This window comes from Tachyglossus aculeatus, chromosome 1 (genome assembly GCF_015852505.1).
Source record: "Tachyglossus aculeatus isolate mTacAcu1 chromosome 1, mTacAcu1.pri, whole genome shotgun sequence".
NCBI classification, from domain to species: domain Eukaryota; kingdom Metazoa; phylum Chordata; class Mammalia; order Monotremata; family Tachyglossidae; genus Tachyglossus; species Tachyglossus aculeatus.
This window is the reverse complement of record NC_052066.1, coordinates 41633493-41657845: the sequence shown is the minus strand read 5'-3', so window position 1 is coordinate 41657845 and position 24353 is coordinate 41633493. Positions and strand designations below refer to the sequence as shown.

Sequence of the window (24353 nt, the reverse complement as noted above, 5' to 3'; positions counted from 1 at the left end):
TTTGATGTCTGCCTCCCCCCTTCTAGACTGTGAGCCCGTTGTGGCCAGGGATTGTCTCTATTTGTTGCTGAATTGTACTTTTCAAGCACTTACTACAGATCTCAGCCCACAGTAAGCACTCAATAAATATGATTGAATGACTGAATAGTCCCCAATTCACTGGGGAATTTGTGTTCCATAAATCTTCTTTGGAATTCTTCCCAGGTAGTCCCAGAAGGGCCCCATGAAGTTTTACTTCCCGTGTCTACAGAAATGCTGTGGATGATGGTGTAGCTTTTTCCTGTGCAATGCTCCTTGGGCCGGGAGTGCCTGATTTTTCAGTTACTCAATCCAGAGGCAGAACTGCAATTCCTCAGAAAGGAAGAGATAATATAATCAGTCAATCCATCAATGGAAAATGGCAGGGTATTTAGAACATATGCACAAAAAGGCTGTGGGGCTGAGGATGGGGTGAATATCAAGTGCCTAAGAGGAACAGACCCAATTGCTTAGGTGATGCAGTGGGGGAAATGAGGGAAGGTCTCTTGGAAGAAGTATGATTTTAGGATTGCTTTTAACATGGAGACAGTGGATAGATGGTCTGTCAGCTATGAAGTGAGAGGAAGTTCCAGGCTAGAGGGAGGATGAGGGCAAGGGGTCAGTTGCGAGATAGATGAGATAGAGGTAAAGTGAGCAGGTTGGCTTCATTTATTTTATTCTATTTATTTTGTTAATGATGTGCATCTAGCTTTACTTCTATTTATTCTGATGACTTGACACCTGTCACACCTGTCCACATGTTTTGTTTTGTTATCTGTCTCCCCCTTCTAGACCGTGAGCCCCTTGTTGGGTAGGGACTATCTCTATATCATCCTCATCATCATCATCAATCGTATTTATTGAGCACTTACTATGTGCAGAGCACTGTACTAAGCGCTTGGGAAGTACAAATTGGCAACATATAGAGACAGTCCCTACCCAACAGTGGGCTCACAGTCTAAAAGGGGGAGACAGAGAACAAAACCAAACATACTATATGTTGCCAACTTGTACTTCCCAAGCACTTAGTACAGTGCTCTGCACACAGAAAGTGATCAATAAATACAATTGAATGAATGAATGAAATGAAAGAGGAGGAGCAAAGTGAATGGGCTGGTTTGTAGTAGGAGGTGAGGAAAGAGGGAGAACTTTTTGAATACCTTAAAGCTGATGGTTAGGAATTTCAGCCTGAAGTGGAGGTGGATGGGCAGTGATTAGAGGTTTCTTAGGAAAGAGGAGATATGGACTGAACAGTTCTTAAAAAAAAATCATCTGGGCAGCAGAGTGAAGTATGAACTGGAGCTGGGAGAGACATTTTTTTTGCCTAAATACCCCTTAATACCCACCAGCATTCATTTCTACTAACACACCCAAGTGCTACCTCCTAGGAAACATGAATTGAGGGCATCGAGTTTCAAACTGTGTTTGGACATGTGCCCTATTGCATTTGTTGAATTAATGCATCTCAGGTGAGGCATTAACTAATTTTTGTACCTATTTATTTAGAAATAAATGGTCTTATGGTTGGCTATAGTATCTTTCCCTCTTTTCTCAGAATTACAATGGAGAATCTCTTTGGGTTAATAATTCTCTTGAACTATACTAGGTAGCGGTGTTCTCAAAACCCAAGGTTTAACTAAAAATCCAGTTCTGCTGTGAAATGTGTTTTCATTACATTGTTTAGATGTAATACAGTAGTAGAATTAAGGAACTTCTATCTCACAGCCTGAGGCTGTCCTGATATAACATTACCCAGGAGATGACATGAGTAAATTATGTTTAGGAAGAAGGAATTGTGTGTTTTCTGTGGTATTTGTTGAGTGCTTTCTGTGTGTCAAGCACTACCCTAAGTGCTGGGGTAGATATTCAATCGCATCTATTGAGCGCTTACTGTGTGCAGAGCACTGTACTTAGCGCTTGAATATAAGATAATCAGGTTCCACATGGGGTTCACAGTTTAAGTAGGAGGGGAAACAGGTATTGAATCCCCATTTTGCAGATGAGAGAACTGAAGAACAAAGAAGTTAAGTGACTTGCCCAAAGTCACACAGTATACAAGTGGTGGAGTCAGGATGAGAACCCAAGTCCTCTGAACCCCGGGGCCTGTGCTCTTTCTGTTAGGCCGTGATATGGTGGGGAGAACTCCCTGAATCTTCTTCTAAAAGAAAAACCTGTTATCCATTAGAAGTACTGGCCCTCACCATTGCTAGACGATAAACACATCATGGATAATAATAATAATAATGATGACATTTTTTCATTCATTCATTCATTCATTCATTCAATTGTATATATTGAGCACTTACTTTGTGCAGAGCACTGTATTAGCGCTTGAGAAGTCGGCAACATACAGAGACGGTCCCTACCCAACAACAGGCTCACATTCTAGAAGGGGGAGACAGACAACAAAACAAAATATGTAGACAGGTGTCAAAATTGTCAGAACAAATAGAATTAAAGCTATATGCACACCATGAACCAAATGAATAGAATAGTAAATATGTATAAGTAAAATAAATAGATTAATAAATCTGTACAAATATATACAAGTGCTGTGGGGAGGGGAAGGAGGTAGCATGGGGGGGATGAGGAGGAGGAGAGGAAAAAGGGGACTCCATCTGGGAAGGCCTCCTGGAGGAGGTGAGCTCTCTGTAGGGCTTTAAAGGGAAAAAGAGAGCTAGCTTAGTGTACGTGTGGAGGGAGGGCATTCCAGGCCAGGGGAAGGATGTGGGCCGGGGGTCGACAGTGGGACAGGCGGGAACAAGTTACAATGAGGAGGTTAGAGGCAGATGAGCAGACGGTGTGGGCTGGGCTGTAGAAGGAGAGAAGGGAGGTGAGGTAGGAGGGGGCAAGATAATGGAAAGCCTTGAAGCCAAGAGTGAGGGGTTTCTGCTTGATTCACAGATTGACAGGCAGCTACTGGAGATTTTTGAGGAGGGGAGTAACAGGCCCAGAGCATTTCCATACAAAGATAATCCAGGCAGCATAATGAAGTATAAACTGAAGTGGGGAGAGACAGGAGGATGGGAGACCAGAGAGGAGGCTGATGCAGTAATCCAGTCGGGATAGGATGAGAGATTGAACTAGAAAGGTAGTGGTTTGAGTGGAGAGGAAAGGGTGGATCTTGGTGGTGTTGTGGAGGTGAGACCGGCAGGTTTTGGTGACGGATTGGTTGTGTGGGGTGAACGAGAGAGCGGAGTCAAGGATGACACCAAGGTTGTGGGCTTGTGAGACGGGAAGGATGGTAGTGACGTCTACAGTGATGGGAAAATCAGGGAGAGGGCAGGGTTTGGGAGGGAAGATAAGGAGTTTAGTTTTGGACATATTGAATTTTAGATAGCGGGCAGACATCCAGATGGAGATGTCCTGAAGGCAGGAAGACCCGAACCTGAAGGGAGGAAGAGAGAGTAGAGGCCGAGATGTAGATTTGGGTGTCATCAGCATAGAGATGATAGTTGAAGCTGTGGCAGCAAATGAGTTCACCAAGGGAGTGAGTGTAGATAGAGAACAGAGATGATAGTTGAAGCTGTGGCAGCAAATGAGTTCACCAAGGGAGTGAGTGTAGATAGAGAACAGAAGGGGACTAAGAACTGATCTTTGAGGAACCCTTACAGTAAGGGGATGGGAGGGGGAGGAGGAGCCCGCAGAGGAGACTGAGGATGAATGGCCAGAGAGATAAGAGGAGAACCAGGAGAAGATGGAGTCTGTGAAGCCAAGGTTGGGTAGCGTGTTGAGGAGAAGGGGGTGATCCACAGTGTCGAAGGCAGCTGAGAAATCGAGGGGGATTAGAATAGATTAGGAGCCATTGGATTTGGCAAGAAGGAGGTCATTAGTGACCTTTGAGAGGGCAGTTTCGGTGAAGTGTAGGGGATAGAATCCAGATTGGAGGGGGTCAAGGAGAGAGTTGGTGTTGAGGAATTCGAGGCAGCGAGTGTAGACGACTCATTCTAGGAGTTTGGAAAGACAGGGTAGGTGGAAGATAGGGCAATAACTAGAAGGGGAGGTGGGGTCAAGAGAGGGTATTTTTAGGATGGGGGAGACGTGGGTATGTTTGAAGATAGAGGGGAAGGAACCAGTGGAGAGTGAGCAGTTGAAGATGGAAGTTAAGGAGGGGAGGAGGGAAGGAGCAAGAGATTTCATAAGATGTGAGGGAATGGGGTCTGAAGCACAGGTAGATGGAGTAGCACTTGAGAGGAGGGAGGAGAGCTCATCTGAAGATACTGCTGGGAAGGATGGGAGAGTAGCAAAGAGGGTTGAGAGCCGTGGGGGATGGAGAAGGGGGAGGGGTAACTTTGGGGAGCTCAGACCTGATGGAGTTAATTTTATTAATGAAGTAGGAGGCCAGATCGTTGGGGGTGAGGGATGGAGGGCGGGGGGTAACAGGGGGCCTGAGAAGGGAGTTAAATGTATGGAAGAGCTGACGGGGATGATGAGCATGGGTGTAAATAAGGGAGGAGAAATAAGTGAAGTGAACTTAACATTTGTTAAGCGCTTACTATGTTCCAAGCACTGTTCTAAGCGCTGGGATAGATACAAAGTAATCACGTTGTCCCACGAGAGGCTCACAGTCTTAATCCCCATTTTACAGATGAGGCAACTGAGGCCCAGAGAAGTGAAGTGACTTGCCCAAAGTCACACAGCTAATCAGTGACGGAGCCGGGATTAGAACCCATGACTTCTGACTCCCAAGCCTGGGCTCTTTCCACTCTGCATGGATAGAAGGAGAAGACTGTACATCAACTAAGGCAAGAAGAGGAACCTGGAATTTCCTCATCACAGATACCAGATGGAGGGACAGCATGAAAGAAATAGTTAAGACACAGGAAGGAAGTTATGATAATTGCAGGGAAGCAGCGTGGCCTCATGGAGAAAGCATGAGCCTTGGAGTCAGAAGGACCTGGGTTCTAATCACGAATCAGCAACATGTCTGCTGTGAGACCTTGGGCAAGTCACTTCACTTCTCTGGGCCTTGGTTACCTCATCTGTAAAATGGGGATTAAGACTGTGCACCCCAGGTGGGACAACCTGATTAGTTTGGAACTATCCCAGCACTTAGAACAGTGTTTGACACATAGTAAGCACTTAACTCTATGGTGTTTCCAGTAACAATGTATGGATCTGAAAGCTGGAAAGTGAAAAAAACAGGATAGAAAAAGCATAGATTCTTTTAAAATGTGGTGTTGGAGAAGGCTTTTGTGAATACCCTGGACCACCAGAAAAAACAAACAAATGGATTTTGGAGTAAATTAAGTCAAAGTGGTCTTTGGAAGGCCAAATGACTTTAGATTAGCACATTTTGGACACATAATCAGGAGGACTCATTCTCTGGAGACAATGCTAATGCAAGGAAAATTCCAGGGAAAACGTGCCTCGTTCTTGTCTGTCCCGCCGTCGACCCCCGGGCCACGTCCTCCCCCTGGCCTGGAATGCCCTCCCTCCGCACATCCGCCAAGCTAGCTCTCTTCCTCCCTTCAAAACCCTACTGAGAACTCACCTCCTCCAGGAGGCCTTCCCAGACTGAGCCCCCTTTTTCCTCCCCACCCTACCTCCTTCCCCTCCCCACAGCACCTGTATATATATTTGTACAGATTTATTACTCTACTTTACTTGTACATATTTACTAGTTTATTTTGTCAGTGATGTGCATCTAGCTTTACTTCTATTTATTCCAATGACTTGACACCCGTCCACATGTTTTCTTCTGTTGTCTGTCTCCCCCTTCTAGACTATGAGCCCGTCGTTGGGTAGGGACCATCTCTATATGTTGCAGACGTGTACTTCCCAAGCACTTAGTACAGTGCTCTGCACACAGTAAGCGCTCAATAAATACAATTGAATGAATGAATGAATGGAAGAGGCAGGCTAGCAGCTAAATGGATAGAAACTTCAAGATGGATAGAGACTCTCGGCTTCAAGGCTCTCCACCACCTCGCCCCCTCCTACCTCACCTCCTTTCTCTCCTTCTACAGCCCACCCCACACCCTCCACCCCTCTGCCGCTAACCTCCTCACTGTACCTCATTCTCATCTGTCCTGCCATCGACCCCCGGCCCATGTCCTGCCCCTGGCCTGGAATGCCCTCCCTCCACACATCTGCCAAGCTAGCTCTCTTCCTCCCTTCAAAGCCCTACTGAGAGCTCACCTCCTCCAAGAGGCCTTCCCAGACTGAGCCCCCATTTTCCTCTCCTCCTCCCCATCCCCCCCAGCTCCTTCCCCTCCCCACAGCACTTGTATATATGTTTGTACAGATTTATTGCTCTGTTTATTTTACTTGTACATATTTACTATTCTATTTGTAGTTTTAGTGATGTGTATATAGCTATAATTCCATTTATTCTGATGGTATTGACACCTGTCTACTTCTTTTGTTGTTTGTCTCCCCCTTCTAGACTGTGATTCCATTGTTGGGTAGGGGCTGTCTCTATATGTGGCCAACTTGTACTTCCCAAGTGCTTAGTATAGTGCTCTGCACACAGTAAGTGCTCAATAAATGCAATTGAATGAATGGAGACCATAACAATGATAACGGAAGAACCGATAGAAAGGTTTGACTGAAGCCAGGATGTTCTGGAGAAAATATAGCCATAGAGTCGCTATGAATCGTAAACGACTTGACAGCACAATAATAATAAATAATAAGCATTTAAATACTGCTATTATTATTATTATTGAGTTGTGATGGCTTGCCTAGCTAGAGGATCTTCTGACAATGCAAATTGCTTTCCCCAGAGGGTGTTGTTGACTACAAAGAGGCATTACCATCCAGGCAATGATGTATTCTTGCCAGATTATGCTGATGTGGAAAACACTAATAGTGTTAGTGGGATGTTTTAATAAGGAACTCTGTTGTGAACCTGGAACTTTGTGTTTGGTTCTTTTGGAAATTTCCACTGAGCCTCCTGTTAAACTAGTGGGATGGCGGAAATGCTACACAGTCTTCATTCTGGTTAATGTAGTTCTGTACTCTTCTGGTTAGTTTTCCTAACTTCCATTCCTAACTGTAATATAGTCTGATCCTGATCATATCTCTCCTTTCCCTGATTCTCTTTTCTGGATTTTACTCTCGACACCAATGTTTGCCTGCCCTGGGACTTGGAGCAAGTAGCTTAACTTCTCTGTGTTTGTTTCCTTATCTGTTAAATGAGGATTCAATGCCTATTATTCCTCTTGCTTAGACTGTGAGGCCCATGAGATATAAGGACTGTATCTAGCCAGAGAAGCAGCATGACTCTGTGGAAAGAGCACAGGCTTGGGAATCAGAAGTCGTGTGTTCTAATTCTGGCCCCGCCACTTGTCAGCTGTGTGATTTTGGGCAAGTCACTTCACTTCTCTAGGCCTCAGTTACCTCATCTGTAAAATGGGAATTAAAACTGTGAGTCCCACGTGGGACAATCTGATTACCTTGCACTGATTACCTCAGTGCTTAGGACAGTGCGTGGCACATAGTAAGCACTTAACAAATGCTATTATTATTATTATTATTATTAATGTGCATTTTCTCCAGCACTTGGCACAAAGAAAGTGCTTAAGCTGTAGACTATAAGCTCCTTATGGGCAGGGAATATGTCTACCAAATCTGTTATATTGTACTTTCCCAAGCACTTAGTTCAGTGCTCTGCACACAGTAAGTGCCCAATAAATATAATTGATTGCTTAAAAAATAATATCAATGTCATTATTACTTTCACTCCCCTTCTTTCTTCTACCTAACCATTTTCTCTTCATCCTGTCTCTTTCCCTTTGTGACTTTCTGTTCCATTCCACAATTTTTAATTGAACAGGTACTGTGCGGAGAACTATCTCTGCATTAGGTTGTTAGGGGATTTATTAAAAATAACAACAATAATAATAATAATAATAATAATAATAATAATAGCACTTGATATTCACTCCTCCCCCAGCCCCACAGCCCTTATGCACCTATCTTTATACTCTGCCATTTCCCCTATTTAATTTATTTTTATGTCTGTCTCTCCCTCTAATCTGGCAGCTACTCGAAGGGAGAGAATGTGGCTACCTACTCTTTTGTATTGTCTTTTCCCAAGCACTTAGTACAGTGCTCTGTACACAGTGTCAATAAATACCAATGATTCATTGATTGATGTCAGGAACTGTACAAAGTAATAGATACAAGAAATCAGTCACATGGGACACACAGTCTAAGTAAGAGGGAGAACAGTTATTCGATCCTCATTTTGCAGGTCAGGAAACTGAAGCACAGGGAAGTTAAGTGACTTGCCCAAGGTCACACACTAGGCAAGTGCCAGGGAGAGGATTAGAACCCAGGTCTTATTCTCAGACCTGGTCTCTTTCCACTAGGCTACACTAGAAAATACAGGACAAATATAAGTGGGACTTAAATTTGAGAAGCCTAAATTTAATAAGAAAACCAAACCAAGATTGGAACAGTTAAGGGAAGGTGAGCATAGATTAAAAAATTATATAAGAAGTAAAAAAATACTGCTATCTTCAAAAGTGAGTGCCAACATGAAGGTGGGCATGGCATGATGGTCTTCTTTCCCATTTCCTATCCCTCCCTCTCACTTTCCTATTTCCCCTCTTTCTTTCCTTCTTCAATTTCATTTGTTTGTTTCCCTGCTTTTCCTTTTTATTGTCTCTCACTATTGGAACAGTTATAATAATAATAATGGTATTTGTTAAGTGCTTACTATGTGTCACTTACTGCTCTAAATGCTGGAGTAGATGCAATATAATAGGTCAGACAGAGTCCGTGTCCCAGATGGGGCTCACAGTCTTTACGAGAAGCAGTGTGACTTAGTAGAAAGAGCACGGGCTTAGGAGTCAGAGGTCATGGGTTCTAATCTCAGCTCCACCACTTGCCAGCTGTGTGACTTTGGAGAAGTCATTTAACTTCTCTGTGCTTCAGTTACCTCATCTGTAAAAGGGGAATTAAGACCATGAGCCCCACGTTGGACAATCTGATTACCTTGTCTCTACCCCAGCACTTAGCACATAGTAATTGCTTAACAAATGCCATTATAATAATAGTAATTATTATTATAATCCTAATTTTACTGATGAGGTAACTGAGGCACAGAAAAATTAAGTGACATTCCCAAGGTCATAAGGCAGGCAAGTGCCAGAACTGGGATTAGAACCCAAGTTCTTCTGACTCCGAGGCCCATTCTCTATCCACTAGGCTATTATATTTCTGTTTACTTTCTTTTTTCAGCTGGCTCCCCTGTGCTCTTCATCCTATCATCCTTGTTTTCTCTGTGTGATGTGTTTGTTTTGAATCAGCTTCAGAAAACCATCACCACTTTGTCAGATGATCCCTTTTCCTTTGATTTTTTTCTGTTGTTTTTTTAACATGAGAAAGCAACCCCAAATAATAATGATGATGGTATTTGTTAAGCACTTACTATGTGCCAAGCACTGTTCTAAGCGCTGGGGGAGATACAAGGTTATCAGGTTGTCCCATGTGGGGCTCACAGTCTTCCCTCCCCTTTGTTTGCCACTGACGTTTTCTCTTTTTTTCCTTTCCTATCCTTTCCTTCCCCCTTTCCTCCAGTTCTTCCTTTAAGGTTTCAGGGTTGAGTGTTGATAGTTCAGTCACAGGGGGGAATGCATGGTACATTCACCCCTTCCCTCTGGATCTAAACACCAAGACCTGATGCAGTAGGCATCCTTGAATCCAAACAGTCATTTCCTGGAACCCTGCCAGAGTTGTTCACAAAGAGACAGATCCCTCATTAAGGTGACAGAACTGTAATGAAGAAGCTCAGAATAAAAGCACAATGAAGAAGCCCCCGTTTAAAATACGTGACTCCTGCTCATTTTCACACCCTCTGTCTAACACAGTGAAAACACATCATCCTAGAAAGGTTTTACTGATTTTTGTTTGCTATAATAATTAGCAGATGGGCTGACAGACGGAAATGCTGGAAATTGGATTGACAACTTTCTTTCCAGCATGAAATTCGTGACTGTCACCTTTAATATATCTGGGAAGAAAGGGTCTCTAAGCTGTGAAAACAGCTTTGACCCTTAACCATTTTTCCCTTTGGGTCACTTTTTGGGGTAAGTTCTAAACAGAATGAGATCCTTGGGGATTGAGATAATTGATCGATCTAAGTGCTTGAGCTTTGTCATAAAGTACCTTGAGCTATATAAACCACCTCAGACTTTGAGAAGCAGCGTGGATTAGTGGCAAGACCACAGGCTTGAAAGTCACAGGGCATGGGTTCTAATTCCAGCTCTGCCACTTGCCAGCTGTGTGACTTTGGGCAAGTCACTTCACTTCTCTTTGCCTCAGTTACCTCTTCTGTAAAATGGGGATTAAGACTGTGAGCCCCACATGGGACAACCTGATAACCTTGTATCTCCCCCAGCACTTAAAACAGTGCTTGGCACATAGTAAGTGCTTAACAAATACCATCATTATTATTATTTGGGGTTGCTTTCTCATGTTAAAAACTTAAGAAAACTGAAGTATTGTCAGTAGCAAAATGATTTCTGAAATTATCCATTTGAGAAGACCTAAAACTAGATTGTTACAATGTAAATGCCCTGAGGGACAAGGGACTGTGTCTCATTCTCAACTGGGTATTCTCTCCCAGTGCTTAGTACAGTGCTTTTACTACCTCAAGAGTCCACTGAAGACATTTCATTGCGGGCAGCGAATGTGTCTACCAACTGTGTTGTATTGTATTCTCCCAGGCACTTAGTACAGTGCTCTGCACCCAGAGTGCTCAATAGATACATGATATTGATTGACATCTCTCTTCTTCATCGGGCTATAATCCTCACTGTGCTAGAGTCTTCACAGTGCTACAGTAAGCACAGTGCTACAGCCCTCAAAGTGCTATGTGAACCCATTTCTAGACTGTGAGCCCATTGTCGGGTAGGGACCGTCTCTATATGTTGCCGATTTGTACTTCCCAGGCGCTTAGTACAGTGCTCTGCACATAGTAAGCTCTCAATAAATACAATTGAATGAATGAATGAGTAGTCCTCAGCCAGTGCTTAGAACAGTGCTTGGCACATAGTAAGCACTTAACAAGTACCATAATTACTATTATTATTATACTGTCCATCCTCTGTGGTTGTGTCCTTATCTCCACTGCTATTGAGGAGAGCCCATATGTGGAGGAAATTTCACCCAGTTGCTTTCTACTACCTACCTGAGTACAGTGCTTAAGCACTTAGTACAGTGCTTTGCACATGGTAAGCACTCAATAAATGCGATTGAATGAACGAATGCTAAAATTTGGGGTTATACGCAATGGAGAGAGTTAACAAGTTTGCAGCACTTATTTATTTGCATCATTTATATCAGTACACTTTTTCTCCTAGAATGCCATTCAACTCAGCTGATTCAGTATCATCTGCAAGTTTAGAGCAATCTAATTCTTTAGGTATAACCATTAGTAGAGTGTTAAATAAAGCCGGGTCAGAGATTGATTTGTCACCAGATATTCCTGACAGGCATTATTGGTGAAGTTTATGTAGTTTCTGATTCTTTTCAGTTTTTCATCCTCTATTATCCTTCCACCTTTTCTTCCACAATTTTTCAAGCACTTTGGAGAAAACAATAGAGTTAGTAGAAGTTATCCCTGTTCCTGAGGAGCTTACAGTCTAGAAGGAGAGACACTAAAATACATTAGAGTAGGGTGAAGAAACCAAGTACAAAGATATGAAGATCAGTGCTTAGGGGATAAGGATAAGTAGGGACTGTCTCTATATGTTGCCAACTTGTACTTCCCAAGCGCTTAGTACAGTGCTCTGCAAACAGTAAGCACTCAATAAATAACGATTGATTGATTGATTGATAAGGATCAGTGCATAGGTGAGTAGTAGAAAGGGAAATAGGGTTGGGGATCTGAGAGGTAAGTGAGGGAAGACTTCCTGGAGGAGAACTGATTTTAGTAAGGCTTTGAAGATGGGGAAATTAGAGGTCTGTCAGACATGAAGGGGGAGGAAGTTCCAGTCAGGAGAAAGTGTGTGATCAAGGGTCGACAGTGAGAGAGAGGAAAACAATGCACAGTAAGTAATACTGATAATGGCATTTATTAAGAGCTTACTATGTGCAAAGCACTGTTCTAAGCACTGGGGAGGTTACACGGTGATCAGGTTGTCTCACGGGGGGCTCATAGTCTTAATCCCCATTTTCCAGATGAGGTAATTTAGGCACAGAGAAGTTAAGTGACTTGCCCAAAGTCACACAGCTGACAATTGGCGGAGCTAGGATTTGAACCCATGACCTCTGATTCCAAAACCCATGCTTTTTCCACTGAGCCATGATGCTTCTCTAGGTTGGTTTTAGAGGAGCAAAATATATGGGCTGGGTTGTATTGGTAGAGAAGCCAGGTTAAGTACCTTCCTTTTGTGGCACTTACTCCTCCCTCAGATCTTCCAGACCAATTCCAATCCCACTTTCAAAATCTTCATTCTCTACCCATAGCTCCTTGCTATATCATCTTATCAGTCACCCGTAGTATGTCTATGGATAACTGCTTATTTACTACATTTATTCAATTTTTCCTTATTCTTATCTGTTTTACACACCTATATTTTTACTATTCAATTAAATTTGTGTCAGCCTGACTCCTCCATTAGATTACAAGTTATTTGAAAGCAGGGACCATATCTTTTACTTTTATTTAGTGCTCCAAAGACATTCTCTGCACATAGAAGCAGCGTGGCTCAGTGGAAAGAGCCCAGGCTTTGGAGTCAGAGGTCATGGGTTCAAATCCCAGCTCCACCACTTGTCAGCTGTGTGACTTTGGGCAAGTCACTTAACTTTTCTGTGCCTCAGTTACCTCATCTGGAAAATGAGGATGAAGACCGTGAGCCCCCCGTGGGACAACCTGATCACCTTGTAACCTCCCCAGCACTTAGAACAGTGCTTCACACATAGTAAGCACTTAATAAATGCCATCATTATTATTATAGAAAGTGCTCAGTAAATACTGGTGATGATAAAGATGATGATAGCATTAATGCTCTTTCACAATATGAGATTTAGTTCACACATTTTCTCCCTCCATCTCTCTGTCCCTGTCTCTCTCCCTCTCCATTCTGAAACATTTTCACATATTTATTTTGACGCTATTGTTTTCAGAACCATTAATATTAATATTCTGTTGCTTCAGAATCTTTCCTCAGTGCATAAATTGCTACGGTTTTCAGCTATGAAAATCTGCAGAAAAGAGAGGTTTTAATTGTCTTATTCTGATCCATTTCTTCTTATTAAGAAAATACAAAAGTTAAAAGTCAAGGTTTTGGAAATGAAACATGGAACAACCTGCACACAACAAAACCATGAAAAAGAGCACACCCAAATACACTTCCATCTTTCTATTTACAGATACATAGGTATGTTTATGTGTGCATATGTGTGAATATCTCACACACATACACACTGTGAAAAAGCAGCAAGTAGAGCTTTGAGTCACTTGGCTGTGGGCTGAAGGTATTTCAGAAATTTCACAATATCTGGTGTCATGGGTATACCAAGCTAAAGGCTCAATAAGATCTTCTAGAATAGTTGTAAGCAAATAAGATGTCTTATAGTTCCAGGAAAGGTTACAGGAAGGAAGAAAAAGATGAAAGTTCAATGTATCAGGAATGTAGCATGTGGAACTCAACAGCACTTAAAACATTTATCTTGCCATTGTGGAGATGTTGCAATAGAAGATGTCCAACTGAATTATTTTAGCATGGTTATTTTTTATAGTTAATTATTTTGGGGTGTACTGATACATACCTTATGGGCTACTAAACCTTGAACAGAGAAAATAAATGCTGTCATTTTGTTCCACTTGACTTGCACATAAATAAAAAGGCAAACAATCTAGTTCTAGGGCTTTAGAGCAACATGTGCTGAAGATGATTTTTAGAGATTAACCCTTTAGCACAGTTGTGACAAGGTAGCATATGTGTATTTTTCTGCATTAGCATGAAGCAACTAAGAGAGGGAATAAATGAGTTCCCTTAATCTTCATGGACCATCAATCCCAAAGACTTTTCAGTTTGGAAGGATCCTTTAATAAAATAGGCTTTGGTTTGTTGCTTCTGGGAAACTGTATGGGAGCTTGTCTTTTACTAAAGCTATCATATAAAGACTTTTTAAATACCCTTTAAGAATGCTGGGCCACTCTACAATTGGATAGGAATGTGTGGTACTTTATTGTATTTTATTTCTGTCTGCGGCACTAATATAGAATATGTCTAATTTGGTTTATATAATTATTTGTAGATTCAATTATTTGTTCAGCTGTTATGTCCTGATGTGCTTTACTGCCATCTGCTTCGTCCTTTTTCTTCCTCCTGATTTTGTAGATTCCTTGAGGGAAGGAACTTTGCTACTAGTATATTTTATCAAGCACTTAATATAGTTGGCATTCAGTAAATTCCACTGATGGATTTATCGATGCTAAAAATGGGGGAAGCATATATGAATTAGAGAGTAGAGAATTTGTGGAATAACTGAGGAAGAACTATTGATGTAAGAAAGAAAAAAATACTTCTGAAATCCAGTACCATTGTAGAAAGTAAATGACAAAGTGCGGGATCTAAATGCCTTCTTTTTAAACTTATCTCAAGCTCTGTGTCACATTTGGAGGGGAAAGAGTACCAGTGCGATAAAGTGTTGTGACTTCTGTTGCCATTATTCTTGACTTCTACCCCTCTTTTTATCCATACACAGTCTATCGCCAGATCTTGTCAGTTTTTTCTCCACATAAATTTCCAGGACCTGTTCCTTAACATAAGAGTTTGACTACTGCATCAACCTCCCGCCGATCTCTTTCCTCTCCCACCCATACTTCACTGCTTCTTGGATCATTTTTCTTGAACATCATTCTGTACACATCTCTCCCAAGTGCTTAGTACAGTACTCTGCACACAGTAAATGCTCAATAAATACTACTGTATTGAATTGAATTCCTCAACTTCTTAAAAAACCTCCAGTGGTTACCCAGTCCTCTCCACATCCAGCAGAAACTTCTTACCTGATGTTGTATTATCTCTCACCCTCCTTGTTACCCAGTCTCATCTCCCACTGTAACCTAGTTTTGCCCTCTCTTTAATCAGTCAACCCACTCACTGTGCCTTGTTCATGTCTTTCTCACTACTAACCTCTTGCTCATGTCCTATTTCCTTCCTGAAGCCCCCTCTCATTCTTCCCCATCTTTCCCATCTTCAAAGCTTTACTGAAATCCCATCACTTCCTGGAGACTTTCCACAATTTATTCATAATCTCCTTGGTCCTTGCAACTGCTACTGTAGCACGTTTATGGACCATCTAAGCTCTAATGTATCATCAGCATCCCATAACAATTGAAATACATACTTTATACTCTATTACCTCCTCCTAACTAAAATTTATTTTAGTGTCTCTCCGCACTAGTTTGTAAAGTCAGTGAGGGCAGGGATTATGCCTACCAACTCTATGGTACTCTTAGTTCTTATCTCTTAGTGCTTAGTTCAATGCTCTGCCCAGAATAGATACTCAGTAAATACTGTTGATTGATTTGTTTGGGAGAATCTAATGTCCAGGTCTTTTTCCTTCCTCTCCAGGAATTAGCAGAATGCAGATCCACCCCTTCTTCTTCTCCCAAAGCCTAGTCTAATCTCTAATATCATAGCCTGATTTGTGTAATGGCCTCCTCGCTTACCTTCCTGCCTCCAGCATATCCCCCCACTCTAGTCTAATCGGCACGCTGCTATCATCTCTTTGGAGTATCAATTGGCCCATATCTCTCCACTCCTTGAAACTCTCCATTGGTTTCTGCTATTCCTCCCTCTCAGATAAAATGTCCTCCAACTTAGTTTCAACCAATTCACCTCATTTATGCATCAGCTCTTGTCACCTATGTCCCAGCTCACTCCCTATGCTCCTTCAAAGTCACTGTTCTAACAGTACTTTGCTTTTACTTTCCCTATCTTTGCTTCTGTTGTTCCCTCAGCCTGAAACTTCTTCTCCACATTCCACAGACCATAGTTTTCCCCAAATTCAGTGACCTCCTAAAATCTCACCTCCTCCACCAAGTCTCCCCTGATTAGGTCCCAGCACCCAAAATCACACAAACTCACTAGAAATCTCCAGTACTAATAAATTTATTTATATCCATCCTAAGAACTTTTTTATGGTATTTATTAAGCACTTACTATGTACCAGGCACTTTTCTAAGCACTGGGGTAGATACAAGGTAATCAGGTTGGACACAATCCATGTTCCACATGGGGCTCACAGTCTTAATGCACAGAGAAGTTAAGTGACTTGCCCAAGGTCACGCAGCAGACAAGTGGCGGAGGTGGGATGAAAACCCAGGACCTTCTGACTCCCAGGCTCGTGCTCAATACACTAGGCCACACTGCTTTTCAAAACTTTTGTATATATGTTGCTTTTATTACTCTATTTGCAAATATTTTTCTATCATCTCCCTCACAAATGTATAATGATAATAATAATAATAATATTTGTTAAGCACTTACTATGTGCCAAGAATTGTAGTAACAGTTGGGGTAGATACAAGCAAGTCGGGTTGGCACAGTCCCTGTTCCACATGGGGCTTAGAGTCTCCATCCCCATTTTACAGATGAGGTAACTGAGGCAAAGAGGAGTGAAGTGACCTTCCCAAGGTCACACAGCAGACAAGTGGCGGAGCAGGGGCTAGAATCCATGACCTTCTGACTGCCAGGCTCTATCACTACACCCAGCTGCTTCTCATTGAAAATCAAGAACATGTCACTTCTCCATTTTGTACTTGCCAGGTGCTTAGTACAGTGCACTATTCCCACTGGGCACTCAATAAATACTACTACTACTACTGCACCTGAAATTTCAAAGAGGGCTGAATCAATCAGTCTTGGAAATGATAGTCACCCAAAGGAAGGTGCAGAAGAGCAGTCGATACCTAACTAGAATCAGATAAGTGGTGGGGGAAGATTTCTTACAATTATATTGTTCTCTCCTAAACTCTGCATACAGCAAGCACTAGAAAATACCACTGATTGATTGATTGGTATCAGCTGCACTGACCTGTGATCAAACAGCAGTACTGAGGGGCTCTTGTCTTGAAAATCAGTTTATCAAGGAATCCTTTTCTCTCCTTCCCCCAATTCTTTTTCTTCTTCCACTCCCTCTGCAGTCAGCCTCCTAAAAAGGAAATAGTTAAGGATTTTTATTTGGGAGGAGGGAAGGGAAAGGGGATACCTTTCCTGAACTGCTCTACAGCGAACTATTGCTAGTAACACTATCACTCATGTAATATGCACAAGTATAGGTACTTCTTAAATAAGCACCCAGCTGCCTATCATTGTTCCCTGTAGATTTCCCATTAGTCAGTCACCTCTTTCCAGCTTGAAAGTTTTCCATTATGGCTGCTAGTTCCTGCTTTTGGCCTAATTTTCTGTTCAGCAGGATGCTTTTCTCCATCTCTTACTTTATTATTTGATTGACTTACCAAGACAAATTCACGTGTGACAGCAAAGAACTCATGTTCCATTAGTGTGCTCTTTGGTAATATAGTAAAAGAGCATAAGAGTGTGTTAGCAAGAAAAGGCTGTTATTGTTGTAAGGAAGACAATAATGCATGCCTTTTTGTCAATCCAAACTCTGGTTTGGGAAGGGTAGCGTACAAGGCATAAACTTCAAAGGTTTATCTGAAAGGACAGTTCTCTAACATGTTTTTGTTTGGGTATCAAAGGCCAGTCTCTTTCTCTGCCTAAGACTCATTTAATATTTTTATGCTTGAAAAAATATTGCAAGCAAATAGCCTAAAGGAAATTTCTCAGTTCATTTCTGTTTTATTTCTAAGTCTGAATTCTGGTTGGCAGTATTAGTTCAGCAAACACTACTGCTTCATATCAGGATGGAAAATTTGTCTTAAATATCATGCTTTCTTTTTTATGATGGGCTTTCTAGATGATTTTACAGGAAATATTTTCCTTTCCATTCTTGAAATTTTCTTCTTTAAAGTATGAAAAAGGCTAAGAGGGAAATGTGCCATGGGCCTGCTTTCTTCTGCCATCTCTCAGTTTAAGGTCTTTGTCACTTTACCAACATTTTCAAGTGTGCCTCTAGCAGCTAGAACAAAGGGAATGTTTTCTCTGGAGAGAAAATTGCCCCTTCACAGGGTCCCATTTCGGGCAAGTAAGTTGATTTCTTCCAGGATTTTGTTTGTTGACATTCAGGTGAATAGCTGTCAGTCATGTTTGAAAATGATGCTATTGATGACAAAATCTGTCAATGCATGTGGGGTGCTAAAAAATAGGTGGACCACCAATGATCTAGCCCACACCAGGTACAGGTAAACCTTTGCTGCAATGACATATTTGCTATTTAGAGTATTTATTCTATTCTACATCTGCTTTATTATTGTATTTTTCTTCAAGCCTCCCCTTGAGAAGAGCAGCTATTGTTTTGATTGCCTCATGGCAGACTGGTCCTTACTCACCTCCCCCAAATTCACCACCATTTTTCATTTTTGAGTTGCTAAAATGCCCCCATTCAGCTGGTCCCAGAGTAGGTATCTTCCTGCCCTTCAGTTTCCCCACATTTTCCTCCCACATGATCATGATGATGATAATAATAATAATAACAATAACAGTATTTTATGCACATATTCTATGCCAAGCACTGTACTAAATGATGGGGTAGATTAACGATAATCAAGCAGGGAACAGACTTTTTACCAACTGGCCTCACAGTCTAAATAAGACGGGGGAGTAAGTATTTAATCCCCATTTTACAGATGAGGAAACTGAGATTCAGAGAAGTTAAGTGACTTGTCCAAGGCCACACAGCAGAGAGGTGGCTGAGCTGGGAATAGGACCAAAGTCTCCGACTCCTGGGCTTATGTTATTTCCAGTAGTCCACACTACTTCTCTTGTGGACCCTGTGATTGGCGATCCCGTCTTGCTATTTGATGTTGAATCTGGCTTGTAGGTCTTGAAACTGAAGCTGATTATGAAGCTGAATGTGGTTTCTGTGATATAGCCACATTACTGCAGGTTTCTAAACTTTCTGTTTGGCATGAAGCTTGATGATTCATTATTGTCTCACTCTGTCAATCTTTATGTTAAGAAAAACCTCTCTGCTATATAAACAGTAAATTTCCCTCCTTGTTTGTAAAGATGCCATCTGATCTGAGGGTTTTATCAGTCAAAATACTCTGAATCTGGTTGGTGCTTTTATTTTCCCAAAGCAACATCATTTGATCTCCACAACATCACTTTCAAAGAGGCAGGAAAAAGTATTCTTCTCTCTATTGTGCCAATGATTTGAGAAAGAATCAAAATTTCAGGATTACCATGGGTTATGGGAAAAAGGGGACATGGGGATTAACAAAATAATTGAAGCTTGGAAATTCGTCAGGGCATCAAAAGCAGACGACCAGAGACGATCAGTCAATCAGTGGTATTTATTGAGCCGTTACTTTGTGCCAATCACTGTTTTAAGCTCTTGGTAGAGTTGGTAGGCACGATTCCGGCTTTCAAGGAGCTTTACGAGGAAACAAATTGAGAAATTTTAAGACCTAGAAGTGTAGAGAGCACAACAAATGACAATTTGATACAGGGAAATTTAGTAGCTGGGTGATGATCTGAACAAGGAGAGAGAAGAATGGGGATTGCAACAACTTTGTGATGATGAAGGACCACAGTTGGTAGTGTATGAAGTTTGTAGTTGTTGGACGCTTCCTCCACCCTAATATCTATTGCGCTAAATTCACAGTTCAGCATATTGTTTAATTAAAGCTCTGTAGTCACTCCACCTTCTGCTGCATCTCTTTGTGGATTTCTCCTCCCTCATGTTCATTTCTATGATGACAGAAAAACACACACTGTCTCAACTTTGTATTCATGCTACCCTAATACGCTGCTTTCATTTACCTCAGAAAGGTAAACAATTTTCATCATGTGGTCCAGTGTATTCTTACGCCCAAGAATGGAAAAATAATCACAAATAAGTCATCCCCACATTGAGCCTTCCACAAGCTAAGACACTTTGTATCCAGCAGAACATTCTAAATGAGTTAGGAATATGCTTGAAAGATATAAAAATATTTTCTCAAGCCTGTGGCCCCTTTATGTGTCTTTTATACTTGTAACTTCATGGAATGAATCCTTTAAATGAGTGGCTGATGTACTATTAGATGGTTTTCCAAAGATTTTATGCCCTACTGCAAGGTAACATTCTGTTATGAAATTTACAGATCTGTCAGGCTCCAACAACAATAATGCATAATACATAAACAAAGTGCGCAATTTTTCTGCAAAAATGCTTAGAAGAAAGAATTTTTGTCGCTGTTTCAGAAAGTGAAAAAAATAATGTTGCAATTTTAACCTTGTCTTCTTTTTTTAAAAAAATGAGGGGATGATTAATGTTGATGTTGAACCATGGAGGTAAAAGCAAAGTGGTAGTTAGTCCCTTAAGCAGTACATTTACATTATAACAAGGTTTGTGGTGGCATTATAATTCACACAGTTACTCCCAGAGAAGTTTGGATTCTCTCCAATTTAATTTTCTGAAGTTAGAGTTTGCAGCTGGGTCACTCCTGGTCTAATCTGTGAAATGTATCTCCTAAGGCTATGAATTGGAACAACAACACCCCAGCTGCTATGGAGAGCCATCATTTACAGCAGTTGGGGTCTGAGGGCAAAACATCAGAATCACTTTATGTGGACACAGCAACGTAGCTAGCTTCATAAATTTGGTGGCAAAGAGCAGTAATCAATATTCCATGTTTAATGATGCAAGACTGAAATTAGTATAGATTTTCGTGTCTTCTCTTTTTTCTAAATTAGGCAAACAAAACTGGCCTCTCTTTGAGCTCTTACCTTTATTTCCATAAAAAATACCAAGCTATTTAATTGAATGATGGAATAGTCACAATTTTCACAACCCATTTCATATTTTGGCTGGTGTTAAATAGTTCCCCTTAGGTTAATATAAAATTTTTCCAAACACAAAAATGATTTATGTAAGTGGTGTGGGTTTTGTCACCCATAGCTATGAATGAAGTAAATTGCAAATTGTTTTCACATTTTAAATTATCTAACATTGCCCCAGGACATACTGAAAATAAAATGACCCATGTGTGATAAAGCAAGCTAGCAGGTTAGCTTTCAGGTTCAAGTGCCCCCAGCAGAAAGCAATTTTCAGTTAATTTCTGACTTTAAACCTGTCAAAAAAATGTATTCTTTTTCACGGGGTGGTAAACAAGGAAAATGCTTTATAGTTGGGCCAGGTCAAATTGTTGGTTAAGTTGGAAGTTGTGGTAAACTCCACTAAACTTTACCAACATTCTCATCAAGAAAATCATCCCCAGTGTTAAGAATGCCAGGACAAAATGGCCCGTGTTGTTTACCAATAGAACGCACTTAAACTTCCAAGTAGGTTGTCAGTGTAAACGGAATTCTGCATTCTAGTTCTATTTTGGCCACCAGAAAAACACAGATTGTGTTGCTATTAAATCAGTTCCTGACTCATCTTATCCCATGGAATAGACTTAAAATTGCCATATGGGAATAAAATACGTCTCTCAGGTTTTCTATCTGTTCCACAGTATAGATTTTATTGAGAGAGAGCTAGCAGTTAGAGATAAATGAAATGAAACCTGTGAATTACCCAAAAGATTAAGAAAAAAAAAACAAGTTTAAAACTTGCATTTAATCTTTGGTCATCTACTTATAAATGTATATATGCTCAATTTAAAATGATTCTGACCTTGACCCAGCTTCCTCTAAGTAATTTGCTCTTATCATCTCTAGTCACTCTAACATCACCAATACTAAAATTCTTCTCTCCCACTGCAACCTCCTCACCTTCGTTCTCTTCCACACTCACCCTCCTCACCAAACTGTCCTGTACCCCACAGAGACCTCCAATCTCTTCAAATTCCAGTGTCATCATGTCCCATTTGTTCCCCAAACCAACCTACCTTCCTACATTTCCACACTCCCCCCCCCCCTCCCCGCCACCTATCTAAAACACTACCATGTTAATCCAAGCATTTATCCTATCCTGCCTTGACTACGGCATCAGTCTCCTTGCTGATCATCCTACCTCCTGTCTCTCCCCACCCTAGGCCAAACTTCACTCTGCTGCCTAGATCATTTTTCTCAAAAAACATTAAGTTCATGTTTCCCTACTCCTCAAGAGTGATTGCCAATCCACCTCCACATCAAACAGAAACTCCTTATCATTGGCTTTAAAGCTCTGAATAACCTTGGCCCCTCTTATCTTACCTTGCTGATTTCTTACTATAACCCAGCACATTCACTTCATTCCTTTAACATCAAACTTCTCACTGTACCTTGCAAGATAGATGAGACAGATGAAATTAGATGAGAATCTGACTCCCCACCCCTTGCCCATGTCCTGTTTCTCACCTGGAACTCCCTCCTCCTTCATATCTGACAGACTATCATACTCTTTACCTTCCAAACCTTATTAAAATCAGAAAGTAATAATCATGGTATTTGTTAAGTGCTTAATATGTGCCAGGCACTACTAAGCGCTGGGGTAGATACAAGCAAATCAGATTGGACACAGTCCCTGTCCCACATGGGGCTCACCTCAATTGGAGAAGCAGCATGGCTCAGTGAAAAGAGCACGGGCTTTGGAGTCAGAGGTCATGGGTTCAAATCCCAGCTCCAACTGTCGGCTGTGTGACTTTGGGCAAGTCACTTAACTTCTCTGGGCCTCAGTTACCTCATCTGTAAAATGTGGTAACTGTGAGCCCCCCCGTGGGACAACCTGATCACCTTGTAACCTCTCCAGCGCTTAGAACAGTTCTTTGCACATAGTAAGCACTTAACAAATACCATCATTATTATTATTATGATCCCCATTTTACAGATGCAGTAACTAAGGCACAGAGAAGTGAAGTGACTTCCCCAGGGTCATAAAGCAGGCAAGTGATGGAGCAGGGATTAGGAACCTTCTGATTCCCAGACCCATGCTCTATCCACTACACCATGCTACAGCACTTCTCTTCCAAGACGCCCTCCCTGACTAAGCCCATATATTCCCTTCTTTCTCTCCCTTCTGTAGAACCCTTGCATTTAGATTTGTACCCTTTATTCACTTCACCCTCAGCTCCACAGCATTTATGTTATTGTTGTTGTCTTATGCTGTCGCCAAGTGCTTAGTACAGTGCTCTGCACACAGTAAGCACTCAATAAATACGAATGAATGAATGAATGAGTCGTGTCCAACGCCCATGGTGTTGCTATGGACACCTCTCTCCCAGAGCGCCCCTCCTCCATCTGCAATCGTTGTGGCAATATATTCACAGAGTTTTCTTGGTAAAAATATGGACATTGTTTACCATTGCCTCCTTCCGTGCAGTAAGCCTGAGTCTCTGCCCTCGACTCTCTCCTATGGTGCTGCTGCCCAGCACAAGTGAGTTTTGACTTGTAGTAATTTGCCTTCCACTCACTAGCCACTGCTCAAACTAAGAATGGAATGGGTAGGCCTCCGTTTGACTCTCCCTCCTATAGCTGAGATTGGCACAGTACTGGAAACTCTCCTGGTGTGACCCTAAGAGGTTAGCATTTATGTACATATCTTTAATTTATTTCAATGTCTGTCTCCCCATCTAGACTGTAAGCTCCTTGTGGACAAGGAATGTGTCTACCAACTCTGCTATGTTTTACTCTCCCAAGCACTTAGTATAATGCTCTGCACATAGTAAGTGTTTAATAAATATGATTGACTGTGTACTTAGATCATTTTCTTGGTCTTTCTTGCTTTTGATTTCCCAATTTCAGTTCAACATTCAGCAAGTATCTATCTTCCAAAGTCATCCATCCTTCTCGTACATTTCATCCAATGCAGTTGTGGTTGCAGTGAGCACAGTTTCAGTATCAGAAGACCCAAGACAAACCATTTTCAGAACTGTAAAACAATGTACTTCCAATATTTGATAGTTCACAGTTAATAATAATAATGATGATAGCATTTATTAAGCACTTACTATGTGCAAAGCACTGTTCTAAACACTGGGGAGGTTACAAGGTGATCAGGTTGTCCCACATGGGGCTCACAGGCTTACTCCCCATTTTACAGATGAGGGAACTGAAGCACAGATAAGTTAAGTGACTTGCTCAAAGTCACAAAGCTGACAAGTAGCGGGGCCGGAATTTGAACCCATGACCTCTGACTCCAAAGCCTGCGCTCTTTTCACTGAGTCATGCTGCTTCGTCAAGCTATATTGTAAGCTCTTTGCGAGCAAGGATAGTGCCTACTAACTCCATTGTACTCTCCCAAAACCTTATTTCAGTGCTCTATACATAGTAAGCTCATTGTGGGCAGGCAATGTGTCTGTTTATTGCCATAGTGTACACTCCCAAGTACTAAGT

General features: G+C 41.5%; 1 protein-coding gene across 1 annotated transcript in view; it reads left to right on the top strand.

Moving 5' to 3' along the window:
- LOC119930739 (schwannomin-interacting protein 1) overlaps positions 1–24353 on the top strand; it is an 823807-nt gene that overhangs the window by 138074 nt on the left and 661380 nt on the right. The gene's annotated exons all lie outside the window — the stretch shown is intronic.